Genomic DNA, 21,142 nt, shown 5'->3' with positions numbered 1-21,142 from the left:
GGCTGCAGTTATACCTTACCTTGGTTTTAAATAACATTTGAGAAAGGGAAGAGACTGCTTGAGAAATTATTTTAAACATTGTGTCTTCATTTTGTCAGAGTCCAGCAGTGAAGGCTGCAGAACAGCAGCGGGTTGCAGAATGCAGATAATGCAGAAACCAAATGCACTTTGTCCTATTCTGCTGTAATCCTATTAAGAGCAAACAGCAGGACAAAAGAACAATGTAGGTGGCATTATACCAGATGGTTTTGTCCCCTGTTGGAAGATTGTAATTTTATAATGTATCTCTTATCAATTTAGTAAAAGAAATATTTTTTTCTCCCTAAATATTAAACAGTTTTAGTGCTCCAAACCAATATTAAAATTTATTTAGCATTATCAAAATGTTCTGGTTAGAAGGAAAATCTAAGCTAGCCTTTCAGAATTGTTAATGAAGTTCTGTCATTCTAACAAGTGAAAAGGAAACCTCTAACCCCTGTTAGCTCAGTGCTGGGACTCGCCAGAATTGTACACAAACCCCTTTCTCCTGTGAGCTGGTTAGCTAACATGTTGTTAATGATTGTTTCTTTCTGTGAAGCCAGAAGTAACTGGGAGTTTAAACTTGCTCTAAGCTCTGTGTTTCTGCAGACAAATCACACTATAATGCTACTTGAAATTTGATGTCAAAAGAGATCAAATTGAACTTACCTCAAAAGAGGTAAGTTCAAAGTTAAGCATGGGCAGACTAATTAGTGCACTGCACTGCTTTCCCATACTGCATCTTTGAAATGCCTACATCAGATAGTAACCAGTGGAGGATGGGAGGCAGCAGCACTGAGAGGACAAAGATTTGGAAGCCAATCAGGGCATGGAACTGGCTGGAAATTCCAGATTAAAAAAAACCCTGCCCTTAGATCCATCCATATCTGAGGGTCTTTCAGTCTTACATAGAAATTGAGGAACATTTATAACTACTGGAATAGGGACTTTTGTCCTCTCTGAGCTCCAGAGGATGAAACCTGCAGCTAATAGGGTGTCAGGCCGTTTGCTCTGGGGATCCAGCTGGAAGGGGAAAGAAGGCACTGTTCTTGCACCTGCTGTCTAATGGCCTCCTGGGCAGACAATGAAGAAAGCAAGGCAGGTTAGTGTGCAGCTAAGAAATGGCTCGAAACCATTGAAACCATTTTGATCTGTCAAAAGCTCAACAGAACTCTGTTGCATCTTGTGTCTGAATTTCAGCTGATAGCTCTGTGCTCTGAAGTCTTTATGTAGCTGGCGCTGGTCTGTCATTTGGAAATTCACTTGTAATTTAGGACTTACAGGGAAGGGAGGCCTCACAAAAGATTTCATTTGAACAGAAGCAGTGAACACAATGCACTCAATGGCATATTGCAATTATCAGAATTTCTGTGACATTTGAAATACTGGTTTTAGGCACCATCTTGTCACACTGAAGGTCTTCTGCCACAGGTATATACTTAAAGAAGCAAGAAAAGTAATTGGTAAAGTCTCATTAACTAAAAAAAAAAAGAAACAAAAAGAAAAGTAAAAAAAAAAAAAAAGGAAAGTAAAAAAATGAGGGAAAGTTGAAATTACTTTAAGCAGTGTTCTATTATATCACGACAATAATTAGGAGCAGCAGAAAACTGACAGATTAATGTGACAGCATACTGGAAAGAAAGAAGGTAATTCAGCTGGATCATTGAATCAGTGCTTGGAGCCTCAAATCCCTTATCATTCAAACCACTGTGTAAACTACTTTTGGCACCAGGAGGAAACTTCATGGCAATTTCTTTAGCAGCAACTAAAAGCTGAACCATCACTGACTCTTAGCAGTAACTCACACAAGAAACCACAAAACAAGTTTGTTCAATGATAATGCTAAGAACACTATGCTAGCACAATAGCAGAATAATTCAAAATCTGTCTAGATTTGGTTCTCAAATCTGCTTCACCTTCAGAAATTCTGGTTAGACTTGATCACCACATTACAGAGCTCTCTTATTAAGGTAACTATCATTTGTGGTTGTTTTTCTAAATTATTTTAGTAAACTGACAGCTATGGGAAATATTAAGGTTGGCTATGAAATTTGAAAATGGATCTTTTGTTGCATACATGTCCTTTACAGAGAAAAATATCACTGATCCAATTTTACTTCCCGTTTTTCCAGAGCAGAGGGCCATGCCACTGCAGTTCTCAGCGAAAAAGTTTTTTCCAAGAATACCTTAGCAGGCAACAAATCCTGTCTGGAATTTTTCAGTCCCCTCTGCTTAGAAAAGTTTATTAGAGTGGACAAGGAGTCACAGTGAGATGCCTATTGCTGCCATTGGAAAGACTGAGGCTAGGGCTGGAAGAAAAAACCTTGTTTCCTACAGGCAGGAAATGATGCTTTTCACCTGCATCTTTTCACATTAGAGAAGCCAAGAAATGACAATGCTAAAAATTTTGTAATCTCCCTGATGCCCATAATATGTGGTAATATCATGCAACCTGTGGTAAGCATTCTCATGCCATTTTTTAAAACTGTGATATGTCAGATAAAGCTGTGCTCAGACATATTGATCAAGAACTGTGTAACTGGCATGGCTTTACCAAATCACTTCTCAAAAATTGTGAAAACCCCATTGAAAAATTACCTGAAAAACTGCCAGATTTGCAAATCTCCAGATTTTATTCTGGGTATCAGAATGTTATTTTTCTTAATATCTAGTAATACGAGACCTTTGAGAACCAGAGTAACTTCTTTCTCCTTTAAATTAAATAATGCCAAGCTATTTGATTTATTTGCAAACAATTCTATCAGCTGGTTGAAGGAAATGGATGGTCATCAAAGTGTGCACCATGGAAACACAGAAAGAAAAAAGGCACTTTCAAAACACTTTTCTATTTCAAAGACCCTTTCAGGGCAGACATTGATTTGACTGTTGAAAGTTTTCAGTGGCAGTAATGCTTTACTTTATTTCCTATTTATGCATGCACACCTTGAGTCACCTCTGGAGGTACCTACATTGTATGATAAGACTTTGTTCAGGCCTCTAAGTTAAATAAAACCCGGTTTTAAGCTCAAATGTGCCAGCTGGGCTCCAGAGATGCTTGGGACCATATTAAGAAACAAAAAAAGCTTGTTGTGAATGTTAAGAATGGACTTTAACAATCTCACAGAAATTGTCATTCCTGCTTTCTGAGCCCAAAAGTGGAACTGGCTTAGACATGCTGCACTGTATACTCCAGAGCTTCCTACGCTGATGTCTAAGACTCTGCAGCCATAGCAAAGGATAAAGTTGGGTTTGCAATGGGCCCCTGGTAAAGACAGAGCCTTAAGCTAGATGGAATGGAAGAATCCTTCACTGGTCCATTGCATTTGGCACATCTGGACAAGACTTTTAGCCCCTGTTTTACCTATTAGTTTCCACACCTTGGTTTTCAAGGTGGTTTTTTCCATATATATATATATATATATATATATATATATATATATATGTATATATATTTTAAAGTTCCTGTTGAACAAATAAAATTGACCTAAGGCAAATACTTCATGGAACTTGAAAAAAACCCAAACTCAAGTATTGTTCAGTTTTTGATTCACTGTGACAGCAAGAAACAAGCTGCCATCTTTGTATACCATTACCAAAACATCTAATTTACATGGACAAACTAATTTTGCCGTGTCAATGATTGCACAACTAAATACTGTTGAGCATGTTCCATGCTTCTTCTCCTTTACATATAAAAGGATTCAGGGTATTTGTTAGTTTTCTTCTGCATTTTTTACTGGTTTAGGTACAGAACATTAGTTTACACTAATTAAAACAGTATTACTAAAAAGAGTGTGAAGGGTTTATTTTTATTTTAAATTACATTATTTAAATTTGATTTCTACGGAAGCTTCAGATAAACTGAAAGAAGTCCAATTTAAAATGATGAATTTTCAATTGTTCTAAATCATAGATCAAATTGATCACTACTATATTTTTACAAAAATAAACACCCAAGCTATATTTTCCTGTGCCCTGCATCTAGCATGGATAATTTAGCTTGATACTTGAAGCACTGGCATTTGATGCTGCCAATAATTTACAGGAGAAGGCTCCCTTTGTGTGGCTGTAAATGCCCAATTAAAGTAGGGCTCCTTTCCTTTCACCACCTGCCATCAGATTCACAAATCAAAGTCTGTCCTAGCTTGCACCATAGAGACTTCTTCGAAAGCTGGTAGACATAAGTCCTAAAGCACAATAAAAATTGTTCCAAAAAGCTATAGTCAGATCTACTCTGATGGTTAGAGTGAAGGATAGCTGTGTGGGAGCTGGTATAAGAAGTTGTGTTGTTTTGGCAGCACAAGCATTGGAACGGGCTGTCCAGGGAAATGGAGTCACCCTCCCGGGAATTGTTCAAGAAATGACTGGGTGAGGCATTAAGTGTTATGATTTAGTTGGCTTGGTGGTGTTCAGTCAAAGGTTAGGCTTAATGATCTTGGAGCTCTTTTCCTGTTTTATTAATTCTGTGATTCTAAAACACTTTATTTTGTCTATTTGAAGCCACTGCTGGATCAAATCTTATCAAACCATTCATTGAATGGTTTGTGTGCATTACAAAGAATGGTTTGTGCACATTATAAAGGTTTTCTGCCTTCCTTTTGTACCACAAAGAAAATACCAATATTGTCACATAGTTATAGATTTACAGTCACATAGTTATAGATAAAAATTTTTAAGTTTTATGGCATTTTTTGGATCATGTAGTCCAACTTCCCTGGACAAGCAGGATCAGACAGATCCAGCCAGGTTCTAAATATCTTCACAACTTATCTCAATAACCTATTCCAGTGTTTGACTGTCTTCACAAGAAAAATTAAAATAAACTTAAAATAAACTTTTTGTATTCAGATGGAATTTCTTTTTTTTTTTTTTTTCTCTTGTCCTGGGTAACCCCAGGAAGAGTCTGGCTCCCTCATTTCCTCACATCTGGCATTTGCATATCTTGAGAAGATCTCTCCTGAGACTTCTCTTTTCCAGACTGAAAAGTCCTATCTCTCCAGTTTGTTTAAATGTTTTCTGTTTGGTTCCTCCTCCATCAAGAGTAATGGTACAAAACTTCTCTCCGGCCTCAGGGGCACAACCTTTAGGATCCCCAAAGGCCAGTTTTAATAATAAAGACCTTTTTTAACAAGGAAGGAATTTTTCTCTTGCAGGCTGATTGAGACAGAAATATTTTTGGGGTCTTCCCTCTATCACTGCCCAGAATTGCTTACATGGGCAAGGAACTAGGTTTAGCCTGCTACTGTTTAACAAGACCTTGCTATAGGCTTAGTGCATCAGGAAAGTGGAAGATTCCTGATGGAGCTTCCACTATCTTTTATGGACTGTACTGGAACCAGTTTATTATTCCCTTCAGATTTCAGGTAAAGGGCTGATAAGGCATCCAAAACAGCCTGGACATGATAAGGCATCCAAAACAGCCTGCCCTGCAGCTGGTGATAGCTACATGTCCAACAATTAAGGAAGGAGTGATGATCAATGCAGTGTGAATTCTTAGTGGGCAGCTTCCAAATGAAGCAAGTTCATAAAAATAGGGTCTAATTAAGTCCTACTCCCTGGGTCTTATCTCTGCCTGCATGCCTGATGCAAGGGCTGTTATTCAGGTAACATGTTGGGAAAGTACAGAAGAAAAGCAAGTAGTTTGTTGCTCCTCTTGGTAGAAATTAGGTAGGGAAATTATTAGAGAAAATTCTACATGGAATGTGATTTTTTATGATTTCTGTAGAAAAAAAAAAAAAGCCACACTTTCTGTTAAAACTTTCTGGGTATAGAGCTGCTGAAGATATGTGAAACTTTGTACTTTGGGTGCCAGAATATATGGGGCTACAATTCCTACCTCTTCCAACCAGTTAAAAATAAAATCACCATCTCAAGAAATGATTTCAGTAACTTTCCTAGTGCAAACTCTTTCCTGAGGGAGTTCACTTGAAGCAGCATTCTCCTGAAGATGACATGAGAAGTCTCTAGAGCTCTTGCCACAACCTCTGTCATTCAAATGAGAAAAAAAATTCAAGCAGTGGGTTCTGCTTTTAGATGGAAGGTGGAAATGCTGAAATAAATAAGACTTTTGGTAGGGAGAGTCTGGGCTCCCATGTAATTATGGTGAATTTTATATATTACCCTGTAGTAAGAATAATTTAATTTATATATGGCTCTGGGATAAGTTATCTGATTTTTGAAAGTAATAGTATAATTTATCTTTTGTTTTTAAATATTTCTGCTAGGAAAAAAAAAACATGCCAAAATTTTTAGAACCTTTGTTCCTCGGCCATTCAGAAGAAAATAAAATCTGCCATTTCAACCCTTCTCTTGCATTCAGTCTCTTTACCTGGGTCTCTTGAAAAAATTTTAATGGGTTGTAGGCATAGGCTTGCCAAGCAGGAAGGTGGAAGCTAGAAAAAGAGGTGCCTGTCCATTGACACAGGGCATGATCTCCTCTCTACTCCTGTCCCCAAAATATCTCCCCCTAGGAGAAGTATTAAAGAGGCTTTGCTACACTTTTCCCAAAAAACTTCCGGCTTTAACTTATGATCTTATGATTTATCTTTATTTCTATTTGTTCCACTGCACACATAGTTGAAATACTGTTGAAATTTCCAGAAAAGAAAGAAAGTATAAAAGAAAGAAAATTTTCCCTAATAAAGTATATGGTCAGTGAATATGGTAGCTGACTGGTGAATATTTTCTTGAACTTTTCATTATCAAAAAGACGTGGAGAATATGAGATTGTGGGGAATACTAAAATATTTTATATTTCTTAATAGTAAGATCTACATGTGTCTCTTTTAATTAATTGGAAGGTATTATATTTGTTGTGCTCTGAGATGAGACAATGTATGATACACAAGCATTTCAGCACTAAGTACCAAAGGACTGGCCATATAACTAAAGAAATCATCTGGTTATGGAATGTGAAGTTTCTGCCAGATCTTTGCTTTTTGCAAAGAATTCTTAGGAGCAGCTGTTACAGAAGATTTTAAGCATCAGATTGGTTTAGAAGAAAAAGGCTGAGAGCTGAGTCTAGCAACGTCTTGGAGAGAGTTGAAATCTAGGAGAAGAATCCCTTTGTGGATGGAAAGCAAGATGGCCTATGAGGCTGAGAAAAACTTTCTGTGAGTATCATGATCAAATAAATATCACACAACAAAATTTAGGTTTAATTTATAGTTTCAGGGCTTCCTATGACTATGTCTAGGGTTTTCTCTTAAATAGTTAAATCCCTTTATTTTTTTTTCAACTGTTCCACTATGACTTCTGTAATATGCAGCAGCTCCCACAAGGCTGTAGGAAAATATCTGTTCAAATTCCACAACAACAAATTTATGTTTGAAAGATCTTATCTGATGAGAAATTTTAACTTCTGACAATCTTTCAGATGTAACTATAGGAAACTCTAACACACATTTTTCCAAAATGTTTGTGAATCTGAGTTTGTGTTGTTACCTAACAGCAGACTTTCTGTACTGTATCATCATTGAATAGAAGGTTTGGAGGCTGTGCTGTTCCATCTTTTATTCCATAATTAAAAAATCCACTTCATAGTGGCCTCTCTCTCTGCTTTTCTGTTATGAGTGAACTGTGTCACTCCATCCACAACATCTACCCAGTTTGAGTTCATTTAACTTGAACATAGTCAAGTGGCTTCTGCACAATTATATTAGTACCCCACTGATGCATATAAAAGGATTGAGAATTATACTTTCAGTTGATTTCTTCCTTGACAAGCATATCTAATTTACCACTTGTCCTGTTTTTAATCAGATTTGAGTTTCTGTCAGGCTGAGATGCATTCTGTGTTTAATGAAGCAAATTGTTGATTAAGGCCTTTGATATCTTAAAAATTATGTGGCCCTTATTTTCCATTCTTTTTACCTCTGTTATTAAAGAATTATGCTAAATTTGGAAGGATGAGGCTGGCAGTGATATTGGTAACAGTCTAACTCTATTGTGCTGTTTGTACAGCCCTTATTACACTAATAATATACAGTCTTTCTCACACTAGTGCAATCCTTTCTTCTAGGGCATAACCAGAAGTAATCCATATACTCTCTTTAAAGTTTTACTTGTCAAAACATTCAAACTCAAAATAAATTTCAAAAAATAAAAAGTAAAAATAAAAAAAATGTGGTTTCATTGCAATCAGTGCCCACAAAAACACATATCTTCCTTTTTCATAATAAGCACATGCAAAAGATAAAATGTTTAATTTGATACATTTCATCTCAATTAAGTGCAGTCTAATTGATTATTGATGAGTGACATGCTTTTGGTAGAGGTTATTTCCCCCCATCCTACCTTTGCTCATCAACTAGATTGGGACCTTAAATGTGATTGAATACTATCCTGAATTTAACTGGAAGTGACTTTCTGGTGTTCTTACTGTAGGAAACTTTAAAATACCATCCATTTTCTAAAGTTATCCAAAAAAATCTTCACACTAAAAGTTTAAAAATAGAAAAAGCAACTCCCCAAGCCCCCAGCCTACTGCTAGTTTTGCTATTCTACTTGCAGTTGATGTTTCCTAACTTTTTCTTTCAGTGATTTTAAATATTCATTGCATATACAGTAAAGTTAGACTCCTCCACTTTTTATTTCATCTTCTTCTGTAGTCAAACAGTTTTTTCTTTGCAGCAGTGATTATTACCTCCTGCTACATGCACAGAGAGCAGCACTGTCCTAGACTTCCCTAGACTATTATAAGGAGCTGTTATTTGCACTTGGTGTGATAGTATATCAGTTCCTTGCTCTGCTTTCTCAGTGTTTGCTTTAGCATGATCTCCTGCCTTCTGAGCACAGGTGATAGGGATTTTATTCACCCTTCCACATGAGCTTTTCACAATGACATTAATACTTCTCCATCCTCACAGTACCAGATCAATTGATCCATTCTTCACTTGATTCTTAGCATTACACTGTGCTGTTGAATCATCATCATCCCATGATTACCTCATGCCACCCAATACCATTCTCCTTTATCACTTCCAGGGGGTAAATTCCACTTCAGAGCAGACATTCTCATTATTAAGTGGTGACCTCGCATTTCATTCTCTTCAGCAGTATTTTAAGACTGTACAGCATTACAGACAGACAGTCTTTTCCTTATTCTGAATTTTCTGATTCTCTGCAGTATGAAGGCTATCACTCAGCTTGCCATCATCACCAGATGTCATCAGGGGACTTCCACTCTTTGTCCTAGAGCTCCACATTTAGAAGAATTTGTAAATGACCTCAAGCTCTACTCAGGAGCTCTGCTGAAAAACTACATACTCAGATTGTATATTTAAACATGCTCATTTTTCTCTCTCCTCCCTACTCCAATAAGTCAGTCTCTTCATCTGACAGAATTTTATTAATCCCTACCTTCTTCAGCTGCACTAATAAAATGTCTTACCTGACATCCCATCAGATGATTTGTAGATCTAATCCAGAGAGATTAGATGAATTCTAACTCATCTGTCTGAAAATTTATACAGCTCTTCATGTGAACAATAAATAAAAATAAGATTTGTTTTAACAAATGTCCAAATGATAACAAAGAATTGCATATTAATACAACTCCTCTAAACCAGAACTCACAACTGTTCATGTCTTTTTAAGTCTTCAATGACCAAAAATGTTCAGTTACAAACTCCTTCATTCTTCAATTTGTTGAATACATTGAAGTAGAGATGGAAGGGAGAAAAAAAAAGATCATTCCTCTTTGTGGCATATTTTTATGTTTGGAAAACTGTTCTCACTCTAGCTTAGATCAAAACCCAGAAATCTGGATTTTGCTTGGAAATAGTATGGGGTTTGGCACTAGGAACATCCACCTGTCTGCCAGTCCTGCTGCTCCTGGAAGACCCAGAGATAGCACCCAGCAGGTGCTTTATTGAAGAACCACAGAGATGAGCTGGCAGGACACCAAGAAAAGTTTCAAAGCTTGTCTGGTGGCAGATTTCCAATGGGATTTCATCACAATTGGACTATTTTAGCGCAAAATTTGCATTCCAAGGAAGTAAAAAAAAATGCAAAAAATCCCATTTTCTCTGGATTTTCTGACCAACTTTAATGTTCATTATTCTTGCTATAGGAAAAAAGCAGATAATCTGTGTGTGACACAGATTGGGAGCTATTTACTGTGCTGGGACTTGCTCTGAACACACTTCTGGTGTCTCCTGTTGGGATTTTGAGAGCACTAAGGACCTACCTCTCCCTGCCCTGCTTTCCTGTGGCTCCACCCCCACCTTTCCCACAGACTTGGACCCATGTCAGCCCCCCAGGGCCATCGGTCCCTGTCTCACTGGTGCTGAAGCAGGGCTGCTCTCCTGCTCCCCACAGCCTTGCCCAGCCCAGACATGGGGACACATGACAAAAGACCTCCACTGCTGCCAGGTTAAGTTGATGCTGCATGGCCTGATTGATGCTTTGATGAGACATGCTTTTTAACCATCCTGGTTTTCTGGCTGGGTCACAGCCCTTCCTGCTGTTGTGGGTATACTGAGATCTCAGAGCTGGCAGCAAGCCTTAGATGGTTAGTAAGGTCAGAATTCATCAGAGCTCTCACTGTGGGTGAGAAGGAAATGGGTTTGGTAAAGCAAAAGTGCCTTGCCTGGGTCACAAGAAGAAGCCACTAGGTTCTCACAAAATTCAAATTTTTCTTAAAAATTGCAATCTTAAAACACATTTTGGATTATATTTTGCTCTGGGTTTACGTGGTTTGACGTAGATGAATTAATTTGGTTTGGATTTCTGGTCATAAGGCAAAATTGAGGGCATAAAGTACTTACACTGTAGCTCTATGAATATTTTATATTTTGTTAAACCTAAAGAATTGGTCCAGGATTTTACCATAAAAAAATGATTTCTTATTATTAGCTGGTGTAAAGTCATAGTTATCAGTGAACTGGGATTATTGACTCTATGCAAGTGTTTGGAATAAGTCTACATTTAAAGTCTGCATTTAAATCTGAGAAGAACTATAAATATAATATTCAATGTTTAGAAAAACTTCATGCTATGGAGTTGACCCATCTAAAAAAATAGTAACCTAGGTAGCTTTTTTAATTTTTTTTTTATCTTCAGTTCACATCACTTTCCCATTTCAATTTAGCGTGATCAAATTTATGAGCTGGAACACTGGGAGGAGGAGGAAGACAGAAATTTCAGTGTTGAAAATTAGGCCAGAATATAAGACAGGAAGGTGAATATTTGAGTTGACATTGCCTGCAGAAAGGACATAAACTGATGAATAACTAAGCAGGTTAATTATAGCTTTCTTTTTCTTCTCTCATATTTACAAACCTTTCTAAATGTTTTACCTATTTCTGTTTGTCTCTAAATTAAGCTGATGGTGACTCAAATTATATCTGTAACCCAGAAGGCAATCTGCTGCCTTTTTGTTGTAGTTCCTTCAGCTGGAACTCTAAAATATTCATACCCAGCTTGGATCTCCAATGTATTAACACAAAAAATTGTGCTTTCCATGCTGCAGAAATCAGTTTGAGACTCTAAGGAACCAAGATGAAGTGTGATTTCTCAGATGTTTCATGAAATATTACAGGAATTTAGGAAACACACATTAACAACAATTATAGCTCGGAATGTAGAGTTTCTAAACTGAAACTTGCAAGCAAAACAATATTCAGGGCTTAAGCCAAGCTTTAAACCCAAGTCACATTTCAGAATATTGATGTTTCGTTGTGCAAATAATTTCAAACGCACACTTACAAAAATATTTTTTATCCTTCCTAATATATGTGGTATTTAAAGCTTATGCTCCAAGACAAAAACAAGTCATTAAGCCAGAAGAATGAAGAAATGTCCTATCAGCAATTTATCCTGCATTTGTCTATGCTGGAACTTCTTGGTCCTTTGTAAATCATCTGGTGCAAACCACAGTGAGATGGGATGCTGAGTAACACAGGCTAATGGTCTGATCCAGCCTGGCAGTTTTTGTAAAGCTAAGTCACAAACGGAGGTGGCTTTATCTTACAGATAACAGTGGCAATTACCTGCTTGTTAGTACATCTTGACCTAGTTTCCCTTAATTTATGCAGAAGGTGACAACTAAAGCTAATCTGTGAAAAGTATTGTTAAAGCACGATTCTGGTGGAGTTCTAGAATTATTTAAGAGCAAACATTATTTTTTCTGCTGTCACAAATATCTTTGTAAGCATCTATACATTTGTAAATTTTCTTTTGTCTCTATATCTCCCACAGTGTGTCAACACTAATGGCATTTGTGTTCTGTATTTACAACAGAATGCATAATGACTGTTTATTGCCCTGACTGCCTCTCTAATGTATTTATAAACTCAAATAACTCTGTGTTTGGAGTTATACCACATCTTATAAATTGTGACATCAAATGAACATGGTATTCCATTTTTCTGCTAGTCCTTTTCCTAATGCCTGCTCTTCCTCCAACTATCCCCCCCAGCTTTTTTCCCCTTTCACTCTAGAATATATCCCTTTTGCTTCTATTTTGATTTCTTGCTTGAGAAAAAAAAGTGAATGAAGACTTTAGGAGTTGGCTTCCTGGTATTATTGCTAGTAGGACCGTGAGGTCTGAAATATTTCTTGAAACAATCTTTCTGTACTCTTATTCAGTCTTTTTGATTAGCTAGTGTGACCTGCAGAGATGCTATGTTACTCCAGTGATTTGCTGTCTTTGCACTCCTGAAACATAAGGAAGTCAATAATATTAAACAAACTTCTGGCGTTCACCTCCTGTAGATTTCAAGTGCTTCCTGTCTTAATGAACTATGTTTTTCTTAAAATGTAAGCTCCCCTAGCTATAAAATGTGATGTTTTATGGCTTAAAAACTCCTGGATACATTTACTTGTCCTTAAGAAAAAACAGCTTGGCAATGTGTTAGGTGGCTAACCCTGCAGTGCATGGAGAGAGGTGGGCACTGCCAGCTGCGATGTTCCAGTGCAGAGCACTGGGCATAGGGATGCCCAAGGAAGCTGCTGGGAACTGCAGAGAAGGTAACTTGCATTTTGTTCCTCTGTTGACATCAGTACATGGCTGGGATGGAATGGAGAGATGAACATTATTCTGCAGTCCTTAGCCTGGTCACTAGACTTCTATGTAAGACTTGGAGGGCTGGGGCATGTGCTTTGTTCAAAAAAAGCTACCAGTGAAGATGATATTTGAGTGGGATGAGTTTACCCTCTTTTGAAGATGGGAGGCCTGGGTTCAAAGCCTTCTTTTGCTTAAGGAGGTGTATTTCACACTTAACTGGAGTTTCTTTAACCAGCAGCTGCTCAGGATTGACCTTTTCTTGAATTTCTTTCATTTTGCTATAAACAATACAAGACTCATTGCCTCAGAGATGTGGATAAAGGAGGAATGCCTGGATCACAGAGCAGTACCCAGCTAACTCAGGGAGAAGAAAGCACAGTGGAAATGCCAACCAAAGTAATGAAAATCAGAATATTAAGGCTCTGTCTACATTAGTATTTTGATTTTGGGCTGCAATGCAATACTGAGAAAAATCCCTTGATTGCTCCTAACAGTCATTTGGTTAAAAAAGGGTTTAGGTACAAAAATGAGACTTCTTTCAGGGATAATGACATTAGAAACTTTGCTTCAGGTGTTCACCAAATGTGGTCTGACCTCTAATAGGAAAATAACGTTCCTAGGCAAAGACTGCTTCTTCCAGCAGGCAGATATCACATGTGATGGGGTGCCAGGTCCAGGAAACTCACTAGCTTGAATTAACCCCTCAAATTGCATTTATTAGAGATGTAGAATTCTCAGTAACTGCTTTGATCTTCTTCTGCTCTTCTTGTGCTGAAGCTTGGATCAGCAGAGAAATAAATGTAAATGATATTGGGCTGTAAATGAAAAGTTAGATTTTTTTAATGGATGGAAGAAAGAATTCAGCCTTGAAAATGGTCTATTAGGGCTGCCTAGGCACCCCTAATAGACTAATTTTGGAGCAATATGCAGAAAAAAAATTGTTGAGATAGGAGCCATTGAACCAAGAGACAATGGGGAACAAGAAAACATTTAAGTATCATTAACTTATTTTAATACAATTTTCTTTAGTTTATTTGGTTATTCAGCTAGCAGCCCTGAATACACACATAGCAAGATAACATATAGAATTTCATTGAAGATATGTAGATACAGTCTTATGTTCCAGCTATTGAAAGCATTGGTAATAGAATTTCTGAATACCCTCAGAGCATTCCTTTTGATATGTACAGTGTCATCCGGGAAAACCACACTGATGTATTTTTTAAAAAGCCTGAATGGCCACTTGTAAATTGTTTCTGTTGTTAAATGCAGTTCTGTATTCACATGCAAATGAATTATTAATAGGATATATTTCAGTAAAATTGCTATTTTTCTTTAACAATTGCTGTTTTACCTTTTCAGCTGCTCTCTTAAGAAAAAAATCCAGCAATTTAAAATAACACAGAAAAGTAGATCTTGACCAGTTGTTAAATGAAACTGCTTTCCAGTTACATTGAAATGAAAGTCTATGTACTGATAAAAACAGCAGTATTAAAAGTATTGTACTGTATTTTAGAACGCTCTAAATCAGATAGTGTAATCTAAAATTGCATCTCTAATAATCTGCTTTATCTCCTACTTTTAGCATGGTTTCAACTGTTAATAAGAGAAAAAAATATATAAAGTAGAAACAATGCATAGAAATTAATATTTTCTTGAAAATCTGGATTAATTATAATGACATTCAAACAACTCAAATATCTGATCATCTCAGAGAATAGCTGACATATTTAGTTTGATAGGGGCTTTGGAAGAGGTGTGTTCAGCCACACACTGCAGCAATAATTCCAGGATGATTAGAGACTTGACAGAGGCTTGCAGAGGCTTGGGCTAACAACAACCAGTTTCAGCCCAAACCAACCAGTTTAATGCAGTAAGGAGAACTGCAGCTCTCTCTTTGAAAGCAGTTCTTGGCTTACTCCAAAATCTAAGGGTCCATGGGAGGAAGCTGCATTAAAAGACATCTAAAATGCAGTACTGAGCAGGGGACCCCCTAAACCTGCCTAATAGAAAATGCTGGGAAGTTCCTGAAATGTCGTCACAGGCTGGGAATTAGCTCTTGTCTCAGGTCAACATGCTGTCATCCCTGTCTAAGCACAAGGAACATAAAATTATAATTTCTAGTGCCTGTGTAACTCAAACTTTTGAATTCATGCAGTAGAGTGAGAAGGCATCTTTCAGGTGAGGGCAATGGAGCAGCTCCTCAGGCAGCACTAAATCTGCCTGTGCTGACATGGTGCAGTTTTGAGGGTGAGCACAATGCTCATGGAAAGGCACGGGATCCTTTTGGCTGCACTATGGAGCTGAGTGAGCTATGCACAGCAGGTTGCAAGATCCATAGGTTGAAACATTATAGCCACAATGTATGTGGAGGAATCAGAGGTCAAAATTTGTCACAAAAATGTGCATGTCTACTATTACAAACAGGCTTCTACAATTAGTAAATTTAATATATCTTGTGATCAACAATGACATTTGGCATTCAGCTACAGGACAGTGCAAATTGCAAAACTCTGGACAAATTGCTTTTAGAAAGGAACAACAAATATAGTCTTAGTTCTTGGAGGAATGTAAATTAAATCCTAGGAGAGGAATTGCTACCAGCTAGCCATGTCACTAAGTAGGAAATATAATGAATACTTAGATGCTGTTTTAGAAGTCTTTCACATGTGGTTAAATCTGACCTCAGCTTCTGGCAAGCCACACAGCAACCAGACATGAAGTTTCAGATACTTTGGATCAGAGAATAATGCAAAAAGAGTCCAGATGCACATCAGATCGCACATCATATCACCCTATTTCAATCTAAACTTCCATGAGCTTAAAGAGGATTGAAATAAATAGGAAAGTCTTCCTTCTGCCACAGCAGGTGAACAGTAAAATAATGGGTTTTTTTTACGTTAATAACAAATTACCTTTTGCATCATGATGATATATGAAAGCCAGATCTCTCTGTGTTAGATAATAGTCCTACCATTCAGAAAATCACTTCTGCTCTGAAAATCTTTCAATATAAACGTACAAGCAGAGCAGATACATAAAACAGAAGGTGGGGAGGGTCAAGAAGAGCCACAGGAAAGTAATACAATACCATTTAGCATCACTCCATTATAAAGAGATGGACTCATATTTATTATCTCTGGTTGGGCTAAGACACAACTGATGAAAAAAGACATTTCCAGGTGGCAAGGCCACTGTTGAGATTGCAAGATATTGGCCTGGTTTCAGAACTCAAGGACCATCATACTGTGTGGAGTTTTTTTTCTATGTAGGACTTTACCTTAAGAAATCTATGGCTGACATAGAAATATAACCTTAGCCCGTTGTAAAATCTGACTAGTTAGCTGATTTAGGTTAGTGTTCAGCAGCTTTTCTTTTAGAAAGAATATGTGGTTTGAATAAGTCACAGATAGACTTAGCAGAGGAATATGGGGTATTGTTAGTTAGAAATTTGCATTACAAGTGGGCTATTGATAAATGACAGGAGACAGGAGGTGTCTCTGTTAAAGGTAATGTAATGATTAGTATGCATCGTGAAAATCTGCAAGTTCAATTTTGGAAGCAAAGAGGTCTGGACAATTTTTCTTCATGATTAGCTGAAATTAATTTCAGTACAAGAAACTTTAGTAGGTCATCCCTTCTTACAGGATTCAATGCACTTTATGTTGTGCTTAGATACTGGAAGTGTATAATCCAAGCCATTTATACATACATACATACATACATACATATATATTTATAAATCTAAAAGAAATTAATATATATTCCCTCAGATAAACTATTTGTTGAAAATTTATCACACTTTTTATACTTTTTAATCTGAAATAAGTGAGGCTGGTTTGATTGTCTGACAATACTACTTCTCCTATGTTAGTTACCCTGATTTCCTAGTATGCACTGGCTAGTGCATTCCTGCTTCTAAAGCCCTCCAGTCAGCCACTGGAAAAGAGTGAGCACAAAATCTGCACTACAGTGTGGAGTGCTTGAATGTTAAATAATAAACCTATGAATTAAATTGGATAGGGTAATTTCACATTTTTTGTAACTGCAATAAAACACTATATATTAAAAAAAATAGAAAAATAGATTATATATATATATATATATATAAATTAAAAACTACTAAGTTCCCTTTTATCCCTTTTTTTCCTGGTCATCAAGAAAATGAGGACTTCTTCCCAGTGGGGAACCCTGATTTCTTTAGACTTTTAGACTGCTTTGCGGTGGCATCCATGGGTACATTTTTAGAAAGAACCTAACCTCTATTTTCTTAGTGTCACTCTTCAATAAGAGTGTTTGATCACACCCACATCCCCACCTCTCCCTTTACAAATGTCACACTGTCATCTTGATTTTCTTGGAATATAGGCAAGATTAGTCTCTTTAGAAGGTTAGACCCATCTAAAGTTACCAGTTAATGGTCTAATCCTTAAAAGTAAAAAAACCTAAAATTGTAATTAAACACTGTCTTTACACTGCCTTACTAATTTTTTCTTTTTTTTAGCTTTATATCTTGAACATCAAATACAAAGAGGAACATAAATCTTCAGCATATAATCTCTATTTCCTAATTCTGGGAATGGATCCTTTTGAATTTAGTTCCCATTATATTTCAGTAAAAAAAACTCCAAATGAACAAGTTCAATACTTGCTTTTTTCTGCTTGTTTTTTTCAAGACCTTTCACTGAGTTTTATATCAGTGCATAAATATTTTTATTCCATCAGATTTTTTTTCAGAAATAACTAGTTTAAAAAGTTGCAGTTTTTTATCCCAGGGAATGAGTGCAAAAGAATAAATTAGTGGATTTGCACAAGAAGTAGCTATGCTGGTATTTTCTAACTTATTTTATTTCTGACATTTTGCCTTAATAGTGTTCTTCTAACATAGATTTTTTATATGTAATATATTTTATTATTTCTTCTTCTTTTCCCTAATATTTATTCAGCTGCAGTCTGAAAACTGGCTTTGTGTGCTTTTGTGCCTTTAAATATTTGCTCTTATAGGAAGACTCTTACATGTACATTTCTGGTGATGATTCTAATGAGGTACCCCAGCCTTCAGGGCACAGTCCTGTCAGCAGGTGCTCCATACAAAGCAATGTTCAATCTTGCAGGTTATTTTCACAATAGTGTAATTCTCTAGAATGATTCAGGTTGCAGTGGGGGAAATCCTGGCAAAGGGCCCAGAGAACTCTTTTTCTTCAGAACTAATATTTACAAGTTAAATACCACATGCTTTATAATATAAATCAAAAGTCAACATGCCAATACTGGTGGCATTGTACTGGCAGTATTTTTATGGTGGTCAATTTTCATAATTTAATAAACAAAAAGAACCCAACATCAAAAGCCCACTCCTCACCCCCAAAAGTTCAAGCTGTTGTTAGTCTTGTGATTACAAAAGCAGAGACGTTTAACACCAATTTTAAGCTTGCTAGATTTGCTTGCAGGTCTCTCTTTTAATTTTTTTTTCTTGTTACAAAACAAGAAATAAACCTTAACTAAATTATTCATTCTTTTGACTTATGTGATGGCTGTGCACAGTGGCCACCCACTAAACAAAGACCCCTTTATGTGCTTGCAGCACACGTACACTGCATAAAAACACTGTGTGTTGCATACACATCATAAACTCTTTTTACTGATGAGGATAAGTTTTTAAAATATTGTAAAAAAAGAAACACATTATTAATTCATTCAGCATCAAAAATCCTTCATTATTATGGTATTGCTTGCAAAATAGAATATGAATTGAAAATCTATAATTAGGGACTTTGAATTTTAAACAAAAGTTTAAAGAGGGTGTTATATATCCTCTTTCCAAAATTCCCTATTACAAAGTCATGCTTATACTATAAGAGATTGAAAAATTTTAGTTACAAAAAAAAAATCAAAGCAAAATAGCTTGGTTTAAAAAGTCATTATGCCAAACACAATTTTAGTCAAAATAAAGCAACCTTTCTTTAATCAATACTTTTTTGAATTTTTGGAATTTTTCTCAAAGAAGAGGTATGACCATCTAAGAGATCACAAGCAAAAAATCACAAATTTTTGTCATCTCTGTTAGCTGGTCCTTAGAATAATTGCAGCCCTGAGTCCAAAAATGAATTCTATAAACGATCTTTGCTGGAAAGTGTTTTTAAATGATCTTGCAGCAGTTAAGTGTATCAATCATCAGTCTACTTTTTGACAGTGTTCTTCCTGGTAAAATCGATATTAAGTCGCACAGGTAGTGCACTGTGAGAGATTTCCATTTTGTATCCACTGCCAGGAGTTACTGCCAGGGAGCAGCTGCAGCACTGCCTGCAGGGACAGGAGAGCCAGGATGCAGGAGCTGGAGGCAATGGGGACTCAGACAGGACCAGTGAGATCATCAATCACAGAACACTTCATCTTGGAAGGCACCTTCAAAGGTCGTCTAGTCCAACCCCTCTGCAATAAGCGGGGACGTCTTCAATTAGATCAGTTTGCTCAGAGCCCTGTCCTACTTGACCTTGAATATTTTCAGGGATGGAGCATCTATAAGATCTCTGGGCAATCTGTTCCAGAGTTTTACCATCCTCATTGTAAAAAGGTTTGTCCTTAAATCTAGTGTAAGCCAACCTTCTTTTAGTTTAGCAAATAATCCTTTTCCTGTCACAAAAGGCCTTGCTACAACATGGTAGAAATATGTAGAAAGTGGTTGTACAGCCTATCTTTGCTTTTGGCATCAGCCAGATGCCAGTCACCACAGTGAGGAGATGATTTCAAGCTGGCACATTCATGGTGGTGTTGAAGGGACAATGGTGTCCTTCCAGCAACTCAGGTAGGGCAGCTCCCGTCTGCTCCAGCATATGCTCCAGGGACCCTTTCTTGCTCCAGGCGAGGAAGGCCAGACCTGGGAGTGTCAGTCAAACTGAGGTGTGAGGGCACTCACCCTGTCAAGGGGTTTCTGACCCCTGCCATGTAGCTTTGTGAAGCTTATGGTTGAACAAATAGTTAAACATACTTCCCTTATTGCTTCAAAATTCCCTTATACTTAAAAGACCCAACAGAAGATCTGATAATAAAAGAGGAGTGCACAATGAATAAAAACCCAGCAGATGGTCAACTGGATTAAAAATTTGGACCAACAAGGCTAAATATTTGAAACTAGGTGATAAACATCCCCATTGATGAAGTAAAAGTTCAGTAAAAAAACCAAAACCAATTGGTTACAGTAAATTACTATTAAGGGGATACATTGATGATGAATGTTATCAAAATGGAATGTTTCAGATAAGTCTGAATAGGATATTCCCAATAGGTTAAATATAAATTCTTTATCAAGACTGTCCATTTAGTAGACAAGATCTTTCACTAGCTCATTTGAAGAGGGTCATTTAAAGTCAGTAAATGTATGTTTGGAGAGGCTGGATGAGAACATGATCCATTGTCTTTTTTTTTTTTCCGTTGTATGAATTCAGGAAACTGATCCAGATTAAGATATCTAAACAACATAGTAACAGATACAATTGCTATTTACAGCTAGTAAATAGCAATTGTATCTGTTAAATCATTGCAGAGTGTCTGAACTGAAGATTCTTGAATTAATCATGTTTTTTCATGTCTTTTATGAGATTTTTTTAATTTTTTTTTTAATTTTATGTGTTTGCAAAGACCATATGAATACCTACTGTTTATGAAATGCATTTATAGCAACTTCTTTAAAAAGCTTTTTCAAGTTCAAAATTTTCTCTGAAACCATATTTTGCATGAAGACCAACCGTGATTAAGAATTCTCTTTGAAGTTGAACACTTGTAGAGAAACAAATGAAACATTTAATGCACTTTTCTCTGTGCTTTCAGCTAGCCAAAAGTAAAGAATTTGCAGATGGTTTTGAAGAAGGTGGGAGGGAAGGAATCATTTATCTCATTTAGAAATAAAATTGTGCCATAATGGTGAGATTTCAATGATGGATTTTGTTTTGAAATAGAACAGGAATAAATATTATTCAGTGCATGAGAACCCCTTGGTTTCAAGAAATTTAATGTAAGGAAGTTTGAAATCAACAGCCAAGATAAGGAGCTGCTGCCTGGGAATGAAATAGATATTTATTGCAATGCTTGTCCTGGGGGAGATTAAGGTGCTGTAAC

The sequence above is a fragment of the Serinus canaria genome, chromosome 1 (assembly GCF_022539315.1).
Source record: "Serinus canaria isolate serCan28SL12 chromosome 1, serCan2020, whole genome shotgun sequence".
In the NCBI taxonomy this organism is placed as follows: Eukaryota; Metazoa; Chordata; class Aves; order Passeriformes; family Fringillidae; genus Serinus; species Serinus canaria.
Note: the sequence above shows the minus strand (reverse complement) of the source record.